We start from the raw sequence: 23,571 nt of genomic DNA, 5'->3' as shown, positions 1-23,571 counted from the left end.
TAATTATTAATTATCCCATTCTATGCTCCTTTACAGTATTTGAGTAACGAGCCATTGACTATGGTGGCTCAGTGTCCCTGATTACTGTAAAGTGCATTACTTTTAATGTAAATTGTTGCTGCAAAAATCAATGCCTCTTACTTCTAATTAAATGAATTAATGGATTTGGGCACTCGAGAAAAATTGAAATGTATTACTTGTAAACTTTTCAGAGCTTCATTTCAATAATGAATTATCTGATTAGCAATGACCATGGGAAAAAGTTCAAGGAGACTACCTAGAAAGTAATCTGGGACATTAAAAAAAAAAAAAAGTTCAACTTTTGTATCTTCCTTCTCATGATTATTTTAGGTGACAGTACAGTTAGGCAGAATACAGACAAATTTGAAAGCCACTTTAACTAACTGCTTAGCTAAGTCAGAAATTTACAAATTTCTCCATTCCTATTGCTGTTCATTTGACTTTGGAATTTAATTATTGTAATTATCTTTTTTTACTGAGATGATGATGGTGATATTGATACATAATTGAAGTGCTTTTGCATTTTCCTTTCTTGATCTCAAGAGTTATGTATAGAATTTAATTAGTTCTAAAGATCTTTGTAGTTTAAACATTATAGTTTTAGATCTGTTCATGAATATTAAATTTTATCTTTTTTCTGTGAGAATAATTGAACATGAACACACTGAAGAAATGATTTCTGAAAAAATGAACCTTTCTCATAGAAATACAATTTTTAAATATATTTAGCCTATTTTAATGTTCACAGTGTTTTCTTTCTATAAAATATTCCATTACAATTAAATTATCCACAAATCAGTCTTTCAAATTTTATTTAAAAATAACAATATTTCCTATTTACAACTATTATTGCCAATATATGTTAGGATTTAATATTTTAAAAGTATGATACATAATTTTAGTTGTATTTATGATGAATGCATTAAAAGAATCTAAATTTGCCAATTTTCATTGATTTTTTTAATAGAATGGAATTCTTAACTTCTAGTTATTTTAAAAATGTAAGTAGAAAATTTCTTGTATTTAATTGGGTAAAGCTACAGTGAAGACAATTGAGCCCTAGGTGTTTTGAAGAAAACTGGTATCTTAAAAACATGGGCTTCATTAATACCAAAGTCAAAACATAGAATTTTTGACAGTTCTAGAAGTCATTTCATTTATTTGCTTGAATTTTGACTTCTGTTACATTTTCTCATTTCTGTCACTTCTCTCACTTTTAACTTTTTGAATAAAATATACTCACCTAAGTCTGTGTTCTAAATAGATTGAGTAGTTTATTTTATTAAGTTGATCAACTATTTAATTAGTAAGTCTGGTTGAAATATACTTTATATTTTTGAATAAATAAAATACATTTATATTACCAATTGATGATAAATGGAAAATTATTCCTTTGAATCAGAATTTCTCAAATTTCGCATTCTTGGTGTTTTAGGCTGGGTAATTCTTTATTGACAAAGTCTGTGCTGTATACTGTAATATATTTAGCAACATCCCTGGTCTCTATCCACTAGGTATTAGTAGCAGCCCTCAACCCTCCTCTGCCCAAAAAAGACCCCAAAACCCACACATGAAGCTGTGACAGCCAGAAATGTCTCCAGGCATTGCAAAATGCTCTTTGGGAGAAAAATTTCCCCTGGTTGAGAACCACTGTTTTAAATCAATGTAATGAGCTCAAATAAAATTTCTTAAAGTTATTACAAGTTAAAGTTTTAGAACACTACACTGAAAAAAATGTAATAGAAAACTTACCTTAATGTAAGTTTCAGGCAATAATGTAAACCCATTTCCTGCAAACTATAAAGAAAATTAACTACTTTCAATGCCTTATCTCATTATGGCACTGTTTACCACATGATGATACATTAAAACTCAGTGCTACCTGATAGAAATATTTTGGTACCAAAGACCAAAGTGTCAGTAATTTTCTCTAAGAAAAAGTCATTTTTAAGTGTGAAAGACTTTTGTTTGGGATAACTGTTGGTAAAGATTAAGGGACACAGTAATAGATGGGCTCTGAAAGCCTTCAACTGTGATTCAGATGCAGCTGTGAAAGGAAAGAGTGTTTGAAGCAGTTTTCTGCAGCTAAAGTCTCATACATCAGTGTCTATCTGTCAACCCAATGGGAAGAACCAAAGTGAAGATTACCTGTTAGAGGGGTGCCATGTTGGCTAGAAATAGCCAATGCTTCGAACTCCTGTTGTATTAAAACCCCTGGCTGAGGGATACCTGAAGAGAAGGCAGTGGACTTCAAATGCTGGTGAATCCTGGAAGTACTATTAGCTGAGTAGCAAGTTCTTTCTTGAAGGGAAATCCAAGCAGCACTCCTTCATGACCTTCATTGTCTTTTTCTTGCACAAGACAGATCCCCTTCTTCATTCATGTTAGGTGTTTGAGAGCCACTCTTCCAGGGTTCCAGTTGACTTTCTTCTTATGGATAAACTCAGAATTGGTGGTTACTGAGATGAAGTAGAGCCCTCATTGTTGGAATAGTTTTCATGGTTATAGTTGGTACACAAAGTCTCCCTTCATCACTGTCCATTCTAAATACCCCTTGCCTCTGATGGCCTCAGCGATTCTTGAGGAGCTTGTGTCCCTTGTAACTATACTCTTCATAGTCTGGAGTTGCTGCACTTATTCGTAGTCACAGTTAGGCAAGGAACTAGGGAGAGGAGTCCATGTGGATTACTTGAGTTACTCACATATTCCTCTTGGCCCCAGTGTGTGACAGCAGCTCTACCTCTTCTTAATCATAATCAGTGTTCTCTGTCACTGTGATGAGTTCTCTTCTGACCTACTTATCCCTGGACCATGGGAGTCCAAAATACCCAAGTGGTAGCCTAGCTTACATAGTTTACAGTGCACTGGAAACTGCCAAGATACCATCCCCTTCAGCATGTGACCCTCCAACCCTGCAGAGCCCAGACTTCAAGGACAGGATTCCAGATATGAATCTTTGGATATAACGGTCAGAGAGTTCACCTCTGCTTTCCAGATCCATGTTTTGTTCCTATGGAGGATGCAGAGACAGAGGTCTGTGATTCAATAATCTTACTACCTCTTGGAGGACAGTATACCATCCTCACAGAGTACTTCTTCCAAGCTGGGCCTTCACCTGTACCTTCAGCAGGTAATTTTAATACACTAGTATGATAGTTGCTTTTGGAATAAATGAATGCATATAAACTTATATACTATATGTACGTATGTGTACAGGCTTATTTCTGCTATTTTTAAGTAAATGGTTTCCCCTTTTATGTGGAAAAATAGGCTTATTATCCAAAATATAAAAGAAAGTGTACAACTCAGTAGCAAAAAATAACCTGATTAAATAATGGGCAAAAATCTTGAATAGACATTTCACAAAAGAAGACATATAAATGGTTGACTGGTATACAAAAAATTGCTAAAATCATTATTTATAAGGGAAATGTACATCAAAACCCCCAATAATCCATCACTTGACCACTGCTAGATTGTTGCCAAAAATAAATAAATAAATAAAACCCCAAAAATATAACGAGTGTTGACAAGTATATGGAGAAATTGAAACCCTTGTGCACTGTTGGTGGGAATGTAAAATAATGCAGCAGTAATGAAGAAAATGTATGATGGTTCCTCAAAAAATTAAAAATAGAATTGCCATATAATTTTGCAGTTCAACTGGATATATAATTTCTAATAGAATTTAAATCAAGACCTCAATAAATGCATACATGAATTCCCATGCTCATTGCAGCATTACTAACAATAGTCTAGATATGAAAGCAACCTACATGCCCATTGACAGATGAATATATAAAGAAAATGTGGTATATATATATATATGTATGTATATGTGTGTGTGTATGTATGTATATATATAATAGAATATTATTCAGCCCTTAAAAAGAAAATCCTGCCATATGCAAAAACATGAATTAAGCTGGAAGATATTAAGCTAAACAAAATAAACCAGTCACAGAAGGATACATGCTGCATAACTCCAATTATATGAGGCATCCAAAATAGTCAAGTTCATAGAGACAGAGTAGTGATTGCCAGATGCTGAGAGGAGAGGGAATTGGGGAGTTGCCATTCAAAGGTTATGAAGTTTCAGTTATGCAAGATGAATGAGTTCTAGAGATCTGCTGAAACATTGTGCCTATAGTTAACAATACAGTATTGTGCGCTTAAAGATTTGTTAAGTGTATAATCTCATGTTATGTGTTCTTATCATAATAAAAAATTAAACAAGACAAAACTGGACAGATGCATCTTTTAGTCAGCATATCTTGCCAAAACATACTGAAAAAGTATTTAAAAGGACAATGATAAACAAATCATTTAGGAAGCTGCACAGAGGCATTCCAAAATAAAATTAATCATAACAAAATAATACTGACTTGGTTTTAAAGACTTAGTTTACTAGTGGTCCCTGTTGACAGAACACTCCTTCTTCCATCTTTTGTTTTATTTTTCATATGATGGGCACACATCTGTTACTGGGCACACTTCCTTCCATGGTCATAACACATATTATCAAGATTTTTCTTGCTGCTACCATGAAGCTCAAAGTTTTTCTTTGTTCTTTCAGCTCCTAAATTAGAATCAAAGAACAAATGTTGTTTCATTTGGTTGGTTTTTGGTTTTTTTTAATTAGTTATAGCCTTAAGTTTAATGAAGTTTGGCAAAATAATTATTTCTGGAAATGGTTTTATAACATTTGTTTGTAATTCTCCAATGCACATAGAGGAGAAAAAAAATACTTCTAAAATGACACAGTGATACAAAGCAAATCTATAACCCCTTTCATTTAAGTGCTCCATCCTAACTGACCTACTTATTTTTGTAACTCTAAATTCCTCTGCTTCACTTTTTTCTATTGATTTCATTTTTTTAGAGCAGTTTTAAATTCACAGCAACATTAAAATGAAGGAACAGAGATTATGCATGTATCTACTGACCCTTCACATCCCCAGCCTCCCCATTACCAATACTCCCCACCAGAATGATACATTTATGAAACTGATAAACCTAAATTGTTACATTGTCACCCAAAATTCATAGTTGATGGATTGCTTTAGGTGTTGTGTACTCTATGAATTTAAACAAATGTATAATGACATATATTCATCAGTATTGTATCATACAGAATATTTACTGCCCTAAAAATCCTCTGTGATGTGCCTTTTCATCCCTCCTTAAAGCCCTCCAACCTTTGGCAACAGCTGATATTTTTACTGTCTCCATAGTTTTGCCTTTTCTAGAATGTCATATAGTTGGAATCACACAGTATGTAGCCTTTTCAGATTGGCTCCTTTTTGTTAATATGCATTTAAGACTTCTTCATGTCTTTTTATGGCTTGATAGCTTTTTAGCACTGAATAATATTCCATTGTCTACATGCACCACAGTTTATTTATCCAGTCAGCTACTGAAGGGCATCTTGATTGATTCCAAGGTTTGGCATTTATGGATAAAGCTGCTATAAACATCATGTGTGGATTTTGCATGCATATACTTTGCATAAATACCAAGGAGTGAGATTGCTGGATCTTCGGATAAAATTTTGTAGAAAAACCACCAAAGTATCTTACAGAGTGGATATACCATTTTGCATTCCCACCAGAAATAAATGAAAGGTTTCTGTTGCTCCACAATCTCACTCAGCATTTAGTGTTGACATGGTTCTGATTTTTGTCATTGTAGTAAGTATGTAGTGGTATCTCATTGTTGTTTTAATTTGCATTTTCTTGAAAATTTGATGTGAAACAGTTTTTCGTATGCTTAATTTTTTTCCATATATCTTCTTTGGCAAGTTATCCTTTAAGGTTTTTGACCCTTTTTTTTTTTTTAGTTTTATTTTATTGAGTTATAATCAGTTTACAATGTTGTGTCAATTTCCGGTGTAGAGCACAGTTTTTCAGTTATACATGAACATACATGTATTCATTGTCACATTCTTTTTCACCGTAAGCTACCACAAGATCTTGTATATATTTCCCTGTGCTATACAGTATAATCTTATTTATCTATTCTTTATATACCTGTCAGTATCTACAAATTTTGAACTCCCAGTCTGTCCCTTCCCACCTCCTGCCCCCTTGGCAACCACAAGTTTGTATTCTATGTCTATGAGTCTGTTTCTGTTTTGTATCTATGTTCATTTGTCATTTCTTTCTTTCTTTTTTTTTTTAGATTCCACGTATGAGCAATCTCATATGGTATTTTTCTTTCTCTTTCTGGCTTACTTCACTTAGAATGACATTCTCCAGGAACATCCATGTTCCTGCAAATGGCGTTATGTTGTCGGTTTTTATGGCTGAATAGTATTCCATTGTATAAATATACCACCTCTTCTTTATCCAGTCATCTGTTGATGGACATTTAGGCTGTTTCCATGTCTTGGCTATTATAAATAGTGCTGCTATGAACATTGGGGTGCAGGTGTCATTTTGAAGTAGGGTTCCTTCTGGATATATGCCCAGGAGCGGGATTCCTGGGTCATATGGTAAGTCTATTCCTAGTCTTTTGAGGAATCTCCATACTGTTTTCCACAGTGGCTGCACCAAACCTCATTACCACCAGCAGTGTAGGAGGGTTCCCTTTTCTCCACAGCCTCTCCAGCATTTGTCATTTGTGGACTTTTGAATGATGGCCATTCTGACTGGTGTGAGTTGATACCTCATTGTAGTTTTGATTTGCATTTCACTGATAATTAGTGATATTGAGCATTTTTTCATATGTCTATTGATCATTTGTATTTCTTCCTTGGAGAACTGCTTGTTTAGGTCTTCTGCCCATTTTTGGATTGGGTTGTTGTTTTTTTTCTTACTAAGTCATATGAGCTGCTTGTATATTCTGGAGATCAAACCTTTGTCAGTTTAATCTTTTGCAAAAATATTCTCCCATTCTGTAGGTTGTCGTTTTGTTTTATTTATGGTTTCCTTTGCTGTGCAAAAGCTTGTAAGTTTAATTAGGTCCCATTTGTTTATTCTTGCTTTTATTTCTATTGCTTGAGTAGTCTGCCCTAGGAGAACATTTTTGAGATATATGTGAGATAATGTTTTGCCTATGTTTTCTTCTAGGAGGTTTATTGTATCTTGTCTTATGTTTAAGTCTTTGATCCATTTTGAGTTGATTTTTGTGTATGGTTTACGGGAGTTTTCTAGCTTCATTGATTTACATGCTTCTGTCCAGTTTTCCCAACACCATTTGTTGAAGAGACTGTCTTTATTCCATTGTATGTTCTTGCCTCCTTTGTCGAAGATTAGTTGACCAAAAGTTTGTGGGTTCATTTCTGGATTCTCTATTCTGTTCTATTGGTCCATATGTCTGTTTTTGTACCAATACCATGCTGTCTTGATAACTGTAGCTCTGTAGTATTGTCTGAAGTCTGGGAGGATTATTCCTCCAGCTTTCTTTTTCTTCAGTAATGCTTTGGCAATTGTGAGTCTTTTGTGGTTCCATATTAATTTTATTATTTGTTCTAGTTCTGTGCAATATGTCCTGGGTAATTTGATAGGGATTTCATTAAATCTGTAGATTATCTTGGGCAGTATGACCATTTTAATAATATTGATTCTTCCAATCCAGGAGCATGGGATATCTTTCCATTTTTTTTAAGTCTTCTTTCATTTCCTTGATGAGTGTTTTATAGTTCTCCATGTATAAGTCTTTCACCTCCTTGGTTAGATTTATTCCTAGGTATTGTATTACTTTAGGTACTATTTTAAAGAGGATTTTTTTTTACTTTCTTTTTCTGTTTTTTTACTTTCTTTTTCTGTTGATTCATCATTAGTGTAAAGAAATGCAACTGATTTTTGTACGTTAATGTTGTAACCTGCTATCTTGCCGAATTCTTTGATTATTTCTAGTAGTTTTTATGTGGACCTTTTGGGGTTTTCTATGTATAGTATCATATCACCTGCATATAGTGACAATTTTACCTCTTCTTTTCCAATTTGGATCCCTTTTGTTTCTCTCTCTTGCATGATTGCTTTGTCTAGGACTTACAAGACTGTTGAATAGGAGTGGTGATAGTGGGCAGCCTTGTCTTGTCCTAGATTTTAGTGGGATGGCTTTGAGTTTTTCACCATTAAGTACTATGCTGGCTGTAGGTGTGTCATATTTAGCTTTTATTATGTTGAGATATGTTCCGTCTATACCCACTTTGATGAGAGTTTTTATCATAAATGGGTGTTGAATTTTATCAGATGCTTTTTCTGCATCTATTGAGATGATCATGTGGTTTTTGTCCTTTCTCTTGTTGATGTGATGCATTACATTTATTGATTTGTGTTTGTTGAACCATCTTTGTGTCCCTGGGATGAACCCCACTTGATCATTTTGTATAATCTATTTTATGTGCTATTGGATTCTATTTTCCAATATTTTGGTAACGATTTTTGCATCTATATTCTTAAGTGATATTGGTCTGTAATTCTCTATTTTGGTAGTGTCTTTGCCTGGTTTTGGTATTAGAGTGATAGTCGCTTCATAGAATGAATTTGGGAGTATTCCCTCCTTTTCAATCTTCTGGAAGAGTTTGAGAAGGACTGGTATGTGTTCTTCTTTGTATGTTTGGTAGAATTCCCCAGTGAAGCCATCATGTCCTGGAGTTTTATTTGTAGGGAGGTTTTTTATTGCTAATTTGATTTCATTTCTAGTGATTGGTTTGTTCAAGTGGTCAATTTCTTCTTGATTTAGTCTTGGTGGACTGTATTTTTCCAGAAACTTGTCCATCTCCTCTAGGTTATCCATTTTGTTTCCATATAGTTGTTCATAGTATTCTCACATGATATTCTGTGTTTCTATGCTATTAGTTATAATCTCTCCATTTTCTTTTCTTATTTTGCGTATTTGTGTTCTCTCTTTTCTCTGTGAGCTTTGACCCATCTTTTAATCCAATTGTTTGTTTTCCTACTGTTGAATTTTAGGAGTTCTTTTTATATTTTGGAGAACTGTCCTTTGTCAGTTTTATACTTTTAATTATTTTCACCCAGTCTTTGGCTTTTCTTCTCATACTCCTGACTTTGTCTTCGACAGAGTGGAAGTTTTTAATTTTAATGAAATCCAGCTTATCAATTCTTTATTTCATGGATCATGCCTTTGTTGTTGTATCTTACAAGTTATTGCCATACCCAAGGGGATCTAGGTTTTCTCCTATGTTACCTTCTAGGTGATTTTTAATTTTGCATTTTATACTTAGGTCTATGATCTATTTTGAGTTCATTTCTATGAAGGGTATAAGGTCGTATCTAGATTACATTTTTTGCATGTGGTTGTTGGTTGTTCCAGCATCGTTTGTTGAAGAGTCTATCTTTGCTCTATTATATTGCCTTTATTTCTGTGTCAAAGGTCAGTTGACTGTTCTTGACTGTACTACAGATGGTTCAACATACACAAATCAATCAATGGGCATTGATTTCTGGGCTTTTTATTCTGTTCCTTTGATCTATTTGTCCAATCTTTTAACAATACCACACTGTTTTGATTACTGTAGATATATAATAAGTCTTGAAGTTGGGTAGCACCAATCCTCCAATTTTGTTCTTCTCCTTCAATATGGACTTGGCCATTCTGGGTCTTTTATCATTCCACATAAATTTTAGAATCAGCTTGTTATATGCATAAATTTATTTGCTCAGATTTTTATTGGGATTGTATTGAATCTATAGATTAATCTGGGAAGAACTGACATCTTGACAATATTGAATTCCTATTATTGATCAAGGGATGTCTCTCCATTTATTTAGTTCTTCCTTGATTTCATTCATCAGAGTTTTATAATTTCCTTCATATGATCTTATACATATTTTGTTACATATATATATAAGTATTTCAGTTTTTGGCAAATTCATTCTTAAGTTAACTTCATTCTTAGTAGTGGTTTTAAGAAACACAAAATCAATAATTCTATGCTATATCATGTTCATATATCCAATTTCTTGACTTGGACGTAAAGGACAATTTGTATGGATATACATTTCTCAGAACATAATTTATTTTCTAAGCATTATATAGATACTTCTCCACCGTATTCTGGTGCTAAATGTCCCTGGAAATAAGTCTGTACATAGCCTCTTAGTTTTTACTTGATTATGTTACCCAGGTTTTTTATTATTATTGAAATCCAGCAACTTTTTTGGACTATTTATCAATTCACCATTTCTTTTGGTGGATTAAAACTTGTTTTATTCCTGGAATATTTTGTATTATATAACATTTTGTTATTTAAATTCTCTTCTTTGAGAAGACCATTGATACTTGTGACCTATCTTTCTTACTGATCTTCTCATATCTTTGATTTTTTCCATGAATCTTTTTAACTCTTTAACTTTTGAAATCCTTTTCTTAACTTTTATCAGTTCTGTCTTCCATGACCTGTGGGTTTCATGTGATTTACTAAAAATATTTTGTTGAGGAATGTCAGTAGTGATGAAGTATCTATGGAGATAAAGCTCATGACAGAGAGAATACTAACAGTCAGGGTATTATTGATATAAAGATAGTTGTTATTGGAAGTAAATATTCTCAAATATCCTAATATTGACAAAAACTGCTTTACCATGAAAACTAAGTGTAAGTACTAGACAGTTCCCAGAAATTAAAGCAGCCACATGTGCAATAGTTGGAAGCTCAGTAATTAGTACTGAGATAATAATTTTATCATCAACTATAAAATACATGCATGAAATTAAAAAAAATAAATTTATGTTGTGTTTAAAGCAATGTACTTTTACTCCTATAAAGAAAATTATTTCAAAACTTGACTTACAAATAAAAACTTCAAAGGATTTGTGAGGAAATAATCTGATTTTCTTGGAGAAGAATGAAGCTTTTCAATCATATATTGAACAGCCTAAGGTAGTATACATATGTTTGTTATTAGTCAAATATTTACTTGTATTAGTTACCAATTGCTGCATAGTAAAATAACACAAACTTGCTAACTTAAAATAGCACATTTATTATCTCATCATTTCCAGAAGTATGGCGTTTGAATACAGCAGAGCTGATTCCTCTTTTTAGAATGTCACAAGGCTGCAATTTAACAATATATTCCTTAGTTTACTTACATTTTTGGCATAATCTATTTCCATACATCTTTAAACCTTGGGTTCCTAGCCTTTTGATGGGTGTCACCTGGAGGCCACCCACAGCTCCGAAAGGCTGTTCTTAGGTACTTGCCATCTGGGCCTCTGAAAAGGGCTGCTTACTTGTTCAGAGTGAGTTAGAGGTAGAGTCTAGCATGAGTCTGCTAGCAAGACAGTCTTATATGATGTCACATAATCACAGAAATAACATCTTTCACTTTTGTCACTGTTTATCAGTTATAAACACATCATAAATAATGTTCACTCACTAGGAAGATGCTAAACAAGGGTGTGGACATCAGGAGGCAGGGATTATAAAGGGGGCCAACCCAGATCTGTCCAGCACATTCTTTCCTCTGATTTCCACTTATTTCTGTTCCTCCCACATGCAAGATACCTTCACCCTTTCGCATGGTTCCCAGTGTCTCATCCCATTACAGAATCTGCTCAGATTTGAGAATCTAAATCAGCTCCAGGTGTGGATGAGGGCCCATAGGCATAGTTCCTCTTGATCTACCAATATGCACATACTAAACAGACAAGTTAACACTCAGAACATACAATATTGGGCAGACATACAAAAACAGCTGCAACTCCAGCTGTTCCTTGGTGTCTGTGTGAAATTGGTTCTGGGAACCCCCGTGGATACCAAAATCCATGGATGCTCAAATCCCTTATATAAGATGTATGGCATAATACAATGAATTCAGTTGCCCCTCTGTGTACATGAGTTTTACAAAATATGCAGATATGGAGGGCCAGCTATATAGATATTTTCATTCAAAAAAAGGGAAATGGACGTTAAAAAAAAAAGTCACTGGTGCATAGCAATCCTGAAATCCAGTTAGGCAAATGTTAATAATTTCTTGATTGTGTTTCAAGGTCTAGGAGTAATTCTCTGTGACTTTGCCTTCACCCTCTGGGCTATTGATTCTGCATCCTGAGCCATTCTGTTCTCATTGAAGATAGAATGTGTTCCCAACTAAATAATTTCATTGGCTGGCTTCCAGGAAGTAGTATTTTTGGGTTCCAGCAGACTTCTTTCTTTTTAGACTCTCTTTGTCCCTTTTAATAGAAGTTGTTGATGCCTTAGCTGAAGTACATTTTAGATATTTTGTAGATCTCTTACAGATTTCATTGAGGTTCAGTTCATTAAGCAAAAAGCACACCTACAAATCTTTTGAGATAAGCCCTTCCCCACCTTGACCTTTTGCTTGTATGGCTGAAGGACCATGCTTTTAAGCTTTTAGAGAGAAGTCTTAGTGTTTTATTGAGAAGATCTGTGAGATATATCCTTAGTCTCTTGAAATGGCTGTTTATGTGACTGAACACTTTGACCTTTTCATCTTCATGTAATTTTAGCAAATACTTGTAAAGTTACATCTTAAATTTCTTGCCTAAATTAAAGCCTATCTCTATTCCATATGTTAGAGGTCAATTTTTTTTATTTTAACATATCTTACCATCTATATATGGATTTTTTAAATCATATCCTGTGTCATGTTTGGTAGCAGTTTTCCCCTCAATTTAAATTTTTCCTCTTGCAATTTATTATAAGCAGCAAGATGAAACCAAGGTGCATCTTCAACACATTAGTTGTGTATTGTTGTGCAACAAATTACCACAAACTTAGTAGCTTGAAATAACACACGTTTACTATCTCACAGTTACTTTGGATCAGAATTCTGGATAGAGTTTAACTAGGTCCTCTGCTCAGGGTCTCACAAGGCTGTCTCTAGGGTATCAGTTCAACTGCAATTTCATCTAGAGGCTTGACCAGGAAAGAATCTTCTTCCAAGTTTACTTTGGATTTTGGCAGGATCTGTTTCCTTATAAGTATATGACTGAGACCTCTGGTTTCTTGATGGCTATCATTTGAAGTCCACCTTCAGCTTCCTGTCCCATGGGCTTCACAACAGGGTCCAATTATTATTCAAAAACAGCTATGGAATTAGAGTTTACAGAGTTAGCAAGAAAGCTGATTATATAATGTAATGAAATAATAGACGTGACATCCTTTTACCATTGCCATAGTCTATTAGAAGCTGGTCACAGGCCATGCCCTCTCAAGGGGAGAAGACTTCACAAAAATATAACATCAGGATTCAGGGATTATGCAGACTACCCCAAGTCTATCAGGTGTAATTTTTAAGAATCTCTTTGTACCTGTGTATGTAATGTGTTTATGAAAATGTGCCAATTATCCAAAGTATATATTATTTTTAAAAATTTTGTTACTAGAATGTAATTCAATCATGAAAGGAAACTTCATACATTGTTCCAAATACCATCCATCTTAATATCCCATTTTGTTTATTATATTAACTAATGTATTGCTTACATTTTGCTTCATAACAAATCATTTCAAACATCAGATCTTAAAACAACAAATTTTTATTTAGCTCACAATTTCATGGTTGGCAATTTGAATTAGGCTCAGCTAGGCAGTTCTTCTGCTTGGTGTTTGATTTATTAGTGTTCATAGGATACTTTCAATTTGGATAGTTTATCTGTTTCACATGCCTCTTATCCACCAGTTAGCTAGTCCAGGCTTATTCATAAGGCAGCTGATCAGATTTCTGAAAGAGAGAGTAAAAGCATGGGAAACAAAACAAAACAAAACAAAAACTCCTGAAGTTGAAACTGGCATAGTATCATTCCCACTGAATTTCGTTGGACACATCTTGTCACACACATGCCAGTGTTCAATGGAAAGAAACAAGCTCCACCTTTTCATTGGATGAGCTGTAAATACCTATTGCAGGAAGATGCTAATATAAGAACACTGTCAATCTTTGTCCACTACTTCTGCTGATTTTGTGTATATAATGAAATAGCCATCATATCTTATTTTAATCAGTGTTTCACTAAAAACCTCTTTGACTTATCCTTTATAGAAATGTGCTACTATATATGTATATATGGCTAATGTAGCACAGAGATTGCTAATATAAGAAGGAATCTACTTACAGAAGAAAAAATTATGGAAACATGTTTAGATATTTGGAATTTCTCTCCTTTGGAAAATATAAAGTGTTAGATATTATAAAATAAACATGTTACTAAAACATGTTTAGTATTACTCTTAGAACTTCATTTTAACGTATTACGTTTATTTGCCGTTTCCTTGCATTTTGGGACTACATTTGGGAGGTGAGATTTTAAGGATACAAACAAGAGATTTATATATAAAATCAATTCTAAATATACTTTATGTTTGTCACCACTTGAAAACTTTAATACTAACTAAATTTGAGGCTTCTGGATGTATTTTAGTGCTATTAACATTTTGAAATCATTCAGCAGTTTGTATAGTTTAAAACCATGTATTTTATTATAGCAAGTGTAATATGCCAGAGTACCTTTGCTTAAAGTAGAGAATAATATTGTTTTGTTGATACCAAGTTTTCTCTTTAGTATTTTAAATATACAAAAGTCAGACTGTTAATTATGTAAAGAGGAGCTCCAAGAAAGGAAACTAATGAACAGAAGCAGCAATTATGAGGATTACTGTGTGTAATAGATAGTAATGGCTAATTACAATTTTAAGCTTGGGAAAGAATGTTTCAATACAAGGTTTGCTGATTTCCGGAGAAGCTTGCTTTTCATATTTAATGCAACTCTGCAATGTAATTAAGAAAGGCTTACTAAGGTTGAATGAGTGCATAATTTTCTGAATGCAAGATTTTTTGCATTAGATTAGTACAGTATTCCATGCTATCTTCATTGTGTACAGTGAATAAATAAACCATTTTTAGCCTTTATATTTACAGAATAATAGTCAACATATCAAATCTTTAAAAATTGCATAATTTTTTAATGTGTATACATTTATGGTAGATTGTATGAAAGCTATCTTTGTTAAAAATTTCCCGAGAGTTTGCAAATATTTTAAATCAAAGAAAGGGAGAAAGAAGAGAAAGAAAAGAAGGAAAAGAAAGAAGGAAGGAGGGAAAGAAGAGAGATTGAAAGAGAGAGGAACAGGAAAAAGGAAGAACGTTTTTTGAAGCAAAGCAAAACCAATTTACAAAAGTTATGAAGAAAGTTTCTAGTACAGAGTTTATTGCTGTGTACCACAAGTAGACAGTCTGAATAATTACTGAAGAAGAGGTTACACAATAGAATGGAAAACAGATTGAATACAAAAACTCCTGAGTTCTATTAAGACATTGCCAGCAATTCACTGTGTGAACTTAGTTAAGCACTGATACACATTTATTGGCCATTTACATTTTTTGTGTTAATTGCTTTTATATTTTTCATGTTAACTTTTGGGAAGGAGTATAATTGTACGTCTTTCATAGCATTAGAATTTTCCTTATGTCTGAATAACTGATTCGATCTACCTCCCTCATTTATTATTTGTTCCAAATATGTATTTAGATTGTATTTTTCATCTTTTTTTAAAATTTCTAATCCCCAGATTGTTTCACAGACATCACAGTCATAATATTTAACACCACCAGATGAAGTTCTGAGGGCTTTGCACACATAATCTCATTCAGTCCTCAAAACAAAGTCATGAGGTACAGAATCTTTATTTTCATTTTACAGATTATGACTCAGGCATGGAAAGAAAAGCCAGTTGCCCAACATCACACAGTTGCAAGAGGTGGAGCTCTTTTTAAACTCAGGTGTTTTGATTTTGGGACATACACTCAATTGCTTTAGCAGGTTGTGTATTAAGACATGTATATCAAAATGTCATTATAGATTTACTTGGTATTTTTGAGCTCTGATGAGAATATTGTTACATCCAAAAGAGCTTATGCCAGATAATGTTTAACACATTTAGTTGGGCAAGGCACTCTTTGGTAGACTGAAAACATAACATTGAAGAGGACAAGATACAAGATAGGAAACTGAGGATTTAATAGTTTGGTACATGATGATCATAGAGATAACTAAACAATTACAGCAGAATGTGAAAGGCGTATATAACCCATATGTGGGGCAACAGGTAATGGTTGCTAGAAAAAAATGAGGCTTTTATGTCAAGACCTGAATGATCAGTGGGGATTACCAAGGTGAAAAATGGCAGAATCAAACAATAAAAATTCAAACCTAAGAATAGCTATAGTCAATAAAGTATTTGGTGTACTGTTAAAAACTGAATACAATTAATATGAAATGAAGGCTTGACTGTAGCTTGTTAGGTTGAATAGAAGTTAGTGAGAAAGGGATTAGGGTGAGGCATGTGTGTGTATGTGTGTGTGTGTATAGAGAGGCAGAGAGAGAGATAGAGAAGGGTGAGATAAATTTGTAGTAATCCAATGAAGATTGATTAATTAGTAATCCACTGAAGCATAAGTGCTTCCCATTTTCCTGATTTATCTGCCTATGGCCTCATTTGGAAACCTTGTGTGTCTATTAGCATGGAAGTCTACAAATTTTTTTTCAGTCCTGCCCAAGTTCACTGCACTAGCAAAAATAATTAGTTCTACCCTGAAATAAGCAGATTGTTTGTTGATTCTGTATTTTGTTCCCTCACATGTCAATTCTACCAGAGTGGGTAACATTATATCATTCTGAGTGGTGAGGCTATCCTGAGAACCATTTGTTGATTCACAGATAGGGAGAACCTATCTACATGGACCACTAAGGACCCCACCACATCATTGCTTTTCTGTCCTCCTTTCCAGCCCCACTTCATGAAAGTATCAGCCTCTCATCCAACAGCTTAATCCTTTATAGCTACCTCCCTCCCCAGACACATTGTAGGCCTAACTTGCTTGTTCCTCCTTGAGATCCTTTGAGTTTGCGGGAAGTGAATGTGATAGCTGCCATTACAGACATCTGGTCTCGGTGATGAGGGGAAGACACTGCCTTTCAAGCATTTATGTCTCTTAGATTGTAAGAACCCTTGAGTTGTATGATGTCCAATAAAAGAAAAGGTAAGATAAAGAACCACATTGTCATCTGTGCTCTAATTGGAGATTAAGTTTGCATAGGACACACTTTTTATGCCAGGTTACCCTCCCCGGTCCCCAAAGTTTTGCTTTATCTTCATAAATTCTTCTCTCGATTCCTCTTCTGTGTGCCTTTGTTTGTTTGTTTTTTAATTTTTTTGTCCCTTCCATTTTGTGTTAAGCATCATTTTATGATTTACATGATGGTGACGGAGGGAGAAGTGTGAGGGAAACAGAGACTGAGAGTTTAAGATTTTATGTAACCAATTAGCTATAATGCATAAGTCCATTATATCACCTTATTATTAAGTTTGCTAGTTCATAGTTCTTGTATAAAAAAGAACCAAAGATATAATGTTTTGTCTTCAGGTGGTTTGGAATTGTGGCCTTAACTAATAGACTAAACGTATGTCTATTTGAGAGGACAAGTTTATATTCCCTGAGGCTCCCTTTCCCAGCTGGTACTGTAGCTTCTTCCTTGTGTATATTTCTCTTAAAAGTGATATGATATCTGTTTGTATGAAAAACCCAATAACCAATAAAATGACTGCATGTTTCTAACTATACATAGTAAGGAAAATGCACACTTTGTTTTCAATTTCAAAATTTCATTCTAAAAGTAGTTAAGATGAAATTTATATGAAAGCATTTTTATCACAAAATAAAGAGGTTACATGCTAAGCAAAAAACCTTAAAAATAATCATCAAGTAAGTGAAAAACTATTTGAGCAAAAAATATTTACTGGTAGGGAAAAATCTTTTCATATGTTCAAAATGCTTAATGGCATTTATACATACTCATAGTCATATCTGACTGCATATAATTTTCAGGGTTTGGTGAAAAATTAAAATGTGTGGCCTTGGGAAGAGGCAGAGAATTCAGCATCTTCTTGTCACAGTCTGCCACCCTAGCTCATATCCACTGGGTGACCTACAGGAGATTGCACCCTGCACACCAGGATGTGGTTGGTACCTGGATCAGTGCTGGGCAACAGGCCCCTGCAGAGTTGCCTGCTGAACACACAATGGAGCTTGCAGCCCAGAGAGAGGATAGCTGTCACCTTGCCCTGTACTAGAAGCTTTAAGATATGGGGAGACCCCAATCTTTCTCTTATTGTGCTCAGGCCCCTCCTAGGGGTGGAGAGCAAAGACGAAATGAAGATTTTTCCCATCTGCTGATGGGACCCAATCGCCACTCCAAGTGGAGAGCAGCAGCTACTGTGGGAGAGAGATGGTGTGAGAAAGGACAGGTGGAGCTGGAGTATCAGGAGACATGGAGCAGGTGGTGAAGAATGCATTCTAGGGAAATGGAGAGTGGCAGGATGAGATATGGCACATGAGCTGAGATCCCAGGCACCTGGTGCATGATTCGTTGCCTCATGGATCCTCACTTACCAAATACTTCACTTAGGAATTCAGAAATAAAATTAAGAATTTCAAGATGACTGCCACAACATTAAACCCCAAAAGTGGGGCCTTCTAGAGCCAGAGGCCCTGTGTAACTATTGGTTGAACATTTAAGTAGTAGGCCCTATTCAGTTAATATGTTTTTTATAATTGTTTTGTATACTTCAATCATACTGAATGATATTAAATGTAATTTAATTATAAATTTCATATCTCTTCTTATATATCATGGAAAATGTATATAGGCAGATTACATAAATTTTTATATTACATGACTTCTGACTTTCAAATTTAACTCATACATGGTTTGTAAGAAAAATGTATATTCTAGCATCATATTAAAAAATCAAATACTTGGTACTCTGTTTCACCCAGGCTGCTTTTACCCATTCATAACTTTTACCCATTCATATCTTCTACCCATTCATAACTTTCAAAATAGATTTTGAACATCTACTCGTTTGAAATTGTTCATTTCATCCATGCATCAGTTACATAAAGGATTTACTAATTCTTATTTATTCATAGATCCTAATTTTGAGACTATTAGAATCACTTGTTTGAAACATAAGAGTTAGTACAACTGGATCTGGAGATTGGCATAAATATAAAAATTTTATTACTTGTTCCTTTAAACTTTTCTGCTTAACAGCAGTTACTCATAATTAATTCACATAGTTAGTGTAAAGAATTTATCTTATTAAGCTTACATTTTATATCTGAAAATATATTTAGTATATTGAAAATATGAATGTTAATTTTTATGACCAAATATTTTATTTCTCACAAATCTTCCTCAAGAAAACAGTAAATAGAAAAAGCAGAAAACAAACAGAAAAAACTGTGAAACTGATTTTACCCCAAGTCTACTGTGAACACTGTAAGTTTAGAAGAGAGTGTATTAATTATCTCAACTCTAAGATTTCTATGGAATAATCATATATGAAAAATCATTCTCTTCCTATAAGAATTTTGAGCTGACATGCAGTGAAGTGTGAGGAGTTTGTATATTGGAATGTTAATTCCATGTGAGTGTTTGCAAACTTTCAGATGTGTCCCCAAATTTTTAGTTGACTATATGTAATGGGATAAAATTCTGCTAATGCTGTGAATCTCTATATGAATTGTCTTTATAGGATCTATAGTTATACATGTTTTATCCCATATTTATACAAGAATATACAGGAATGGATAGAGTATGAAAATGAAATAAAATTTTAAAATTTCAGCTACTTTTTAAAAAGTTTTATTTATATCAAAAAATAATGGCAGTAAGCTCACCTCTGAACTATTTTTGATGTCTCCTTATGTCCTTGGAATCAGGGGAAAAAAAGAAATGAATAGAAGTGGGATTTCCAATACCTAATCCTTTATTACACCATGAGTGGTAGAGGGGAAATTGATATACTGGGCAGCATTCACAGGAGATTATTTCTGGAGATGGAAGAAATGAACAGATGTAGTTACCATTTTCTGAAGTAATGAACTGCACATTTGTAAGAACTGTAGTGATGATACTGTCTTTCTATAGTTTGGAGTGTTACTCTATTTTAAGGTAACTTTTTTTTTCCTGCAAAAATATGACTGAGCAATCATTTCCTGAAAGGCAAGAAATTTGACAGATGTTCAATACAACTTGATGTAGGGGTGAACACAAGGTTACAACAACAAAAACAACAACAACAACAACAACAACACTTCTGAAATAGAATTTTATTTTCATATTTATTTATTTGTTCCTCTGGTTGAACATTTTAAAAACAGATTCTAAAAGATTTGAGTTATCTTAGTCATGGGCTTTTTAATGGAATTGTAAAATAGTTTGGAAATTTGTTAAAGGGTTAAATAGGGCTCTAATGCAAATTTATTACAAATCAGGGAGTCAAGGAGCCATATAAATATGTATCATTATTCTGTGTATGTTCTATTCTAGAAGGTTTTGTATTCAATTTCCCAATTATGACATTGCCTTCTGCTATTAACATAAATATTGAATTAAATGTTTGGGTCCATAGAGAGAAACTTAACTTGCTTCTGGATGTGATCTAGGAAAAAAAATTACACTTACTGCTTTTTTTTTCTCATAATAGTAACAATTTGCACAACATAACTAATTATACTCGGTATAGTGAAAGGGTGACACAACTACCTAAAAATGTGTGTTTCAGCTAAAGTGTAGCTTCTGTCATGTAGCTTCAGTAGGATTCACAGAATGTAATAAAATAAATGGGAATAAGAGGAAATTAAACAGATAACATCCGAGTTCCAAATATATTTAGAGATTACAGGATCAGATTTGTTTTTTTTTTTCCCTCTTAAAGGATCAGCAAGGTAGATCATATTCAAAATAAAGTACTAAATTCAAGGGTATTCTGGATATGCACTTTGGTTCACACATTGAACACTGCAGCCTCATTGGCTTAGAAAAACACGCATTTATTATCTCACAGTTTCTTTGGGTCGGGAGCCCAGGCCAGGCCCAGGTGGTCCTCTGGTAAGGGTCTCACAAGGCTGCAGTCAAGGTGACAGCTAGGCTTTACTGTCTTCTAGAAGCTTGCCTAGAGAAGAACCTGCTGCTAAGCTCGCTTAGGTTGGTGGTGGAGTTCATTCCCTTTTAGCTGTAACAGTGTTCCCCAGCTCTTTGCCATTGGCTAGAAACCATTTGAGTTTCTTACCACGTGGACTTTTTCAACATGGCCACTTACCTTTACTGCACCAAGCCTGTAAGGAAATGCTCTAGCCCTAATCAGCTAATGTGAAGTCTTTTCTAATCTAACAGGGTCGTATGAATGATATCTCATTACCTTTGCCATATAGTGGAACCTAATCAGATCTCATTAGGATATTACCATTTCATCACATTTGTCATATTATTTTGGTTAGAAGCAAGTTACAGATCCTGCCCAGACACAGGGGAAGCGGGGGTTGGGGACAGAATACACAATGGTGTGAACATTAGAAGACTGGAAATCATTGGGGTTACCTTAGCGTCTGTCTGCCGTAGGCATAGGCAAACTGCTAAAAACTATATGTAAGTAGCGAATCTTAAAAGCAGCCAAAGCAAAAAGATACATCACATTTAAGATAAAGATACAAATGAAAAACAACCTTTTTACCAGGAAAAAACTGGTAAGATTTTTTGTACTAATAGAAAATATATCTTACTGCTTTTTGAAAAACTATGTTTAAAGTCAAAAGTGGAAGCTAAGAGAAGGGACCATTATAGGCAGCCAGGCAAGAAGAGATGGCATTTTAGAATAAGGTAGTTACCATAAAGGTGGGGAAGAGTGGATAAATTTGGTATAGAGTAATAACGATGATGTAAATATTAATAGTGACAATAGTTAACATTTATTGCAATATTATTATATGACAGATCATATTCTAAGGGTCTTACCTTTAATAATTTATTTACTGTTTAAACAAATACATGATTATTTCCATTGTTAGACAAGAACACTGATCATTTCAAAAGTCGGGGACGTAGTTTTCAGTAAGTGTTGGCCATTACTCTTAAATATATGCCTGAAGGATATGAATGAAGGACAGTTGTTACATTTCTGGATTGAACAACCAACCAGATGCATAGTGGGACTATTTTGTTAATTGTTATTAAGGTGTCAGTTCAAAATTGCCAAATATAGACCCACATATCTACTTAAACATACTTTGATTTTTAATAGCCTTCTCTATCTTATTTAGCTCCGGCTATTTTCTCTAAAATTCACCTCCTGTTCTTCAAAAGCTACTCAAATCTAAATTACCTTTATTCTCAGTAATTAAGATCACCCTAACCACACATTCCACAAATTGTATGCATATTTTGTGTCTTATTAAAGCATAATTATATAAATAGCTATTATATAATACATTGTTTTATAATTTCAATGTGTATTAGTTATGTTTGGATTATCAAACTGACAGTAACCTTCCTGTAAGCAAGGAAAGTGACATTCATGTTTCTTTTTTAACTTTCATAGTGATTTTATTAATGTTGAACATATGTCTTTTAATAAACGCCCACTGCTGTACTTTCACATTTTCCATGCCTATGTACTTTGCCTCCCACATGATAAAAAATACCCACCTACTTTTTGAAAATTTTTCATAGAAAAATGGGCAGAGAAAATCATGCCTGAATCCTTCCTTTATGAAGGATTATGAAGAATGTTATTTTGTGCTTCCGGAGTTTACTTCTCCCTGGGAATGGTGGGTGCAGAGAAGAGACAGGCAACATGAAGGGACATAACAAAGTGCACTTTGAAACAGTAGTGTGCTGCCCTCTCCCTGGGTAGGCCTAAGGTGACAGCTGGGGAAATGTAGATACTAGGTGAGAATGCTTTCTAAGACAGCTGCGTGAGATTCCTCCCACGCTCTTTAGCAATGTGATTTTGCCACTTCTCAACTCAAGAGTCTGAGTCAATTTCTTGACTCCTTGAATCTGGGAAGGCCTTTAACTGCATTTTGGTAGAGTAATACAATTTGATTTCTAAGGCTGGGCCTTAAAAAACCTTGCAGCATTCATCTCCACCCTTTAGAGCCCTGACACCACCATCCTGTGGAGAAGCACACTCCACACTACTTGTGGATGAAAGGCCATCTGGGTTCCTGGGCCCACAGCTAGCACTAAGGGACAGGGGAAGCAGTTCACAGGCTTAGATAGGGGAAGGGCTGGCTGCTAAATACCATAATTCACCATTCTGTTATGAATAGAGACCAGGATATAATTATTTAATGTATTCTACTTGTGTTAATACTTTATTTGGATTTGCATGATGATTACAATTCTTTGAATAATATCTTACATGCATTTGAGAGAGATCAAATACTTTACAATTAATAATTAAGCCTCATAGTGTTTCTTTCAGAAAAAGAAAAAACTTGTAGTGCTTAGGGCAGAAAGTAAACAAGAAGTCCACTTAATGAAAATTACTAAAGGGAGTTTTATGCAGTGTAATAATTTTGCTATTAATTTGATGAGCATGCTTTTGAAAAGAACTTATAAATAATAGATACTTAAAATGTAGTTCTAATTTTTTATAATATGAATACTCTCACTACAGCATATCATGATAAAATTTTTAAAAGTTCTATCAGGATATAAAATGTCACTTTTCCTCTAATCTTTTGCAGACATAAAATTTTAAGTTAAC

General features: G+C 34.1%; 1 long non-coding RNA gene across 3 annotated transcripts in view; it reads left to right on the top strand.

Moving 5' to 3' along the window:
• The window catches only part of LOC140685887 (uncharacterized), a 359,629-nt gene that overhangs the window by 193,078 nt on the left and 142,980 nt on the right, over nucleotides 1-23,571 (top strand). Inside the window, exon 4 of one of the 3 annotated variants that reach the window (XR_012059340.1) lies at nucleotides 3,017-3,151. The exons of the other annotated variants lie outside the window; for them this stretch is intronic. This is a non-coding gene — a long non-coding RNA (uncharacterized lncRNA). The remainder of the gene's footprint in view (nucleotides 1-3,016; nucleotides 3,152-23,571) is intronic. 3 annotated transcript variants of the gene reach the window in all.

The sequence above is a fragment of the Vicugna pacos genome, chromosome 2 (assembly GCF_048564905.1).
Source record: "Vicugna pacos chromosome 2, VicPac4, whole genome shotgun sequence".
Lineage (NCBI taxonomy): Eukaryota > Metazoa > Chordata > Mammalia > Artiodactyla > Camelidae > Vicugna > Vicugna pacos.
Note: the sequence above shows the minus strand (reverse complement) of the source record. Positions and strands in the feature narration are given on the sequence as shown.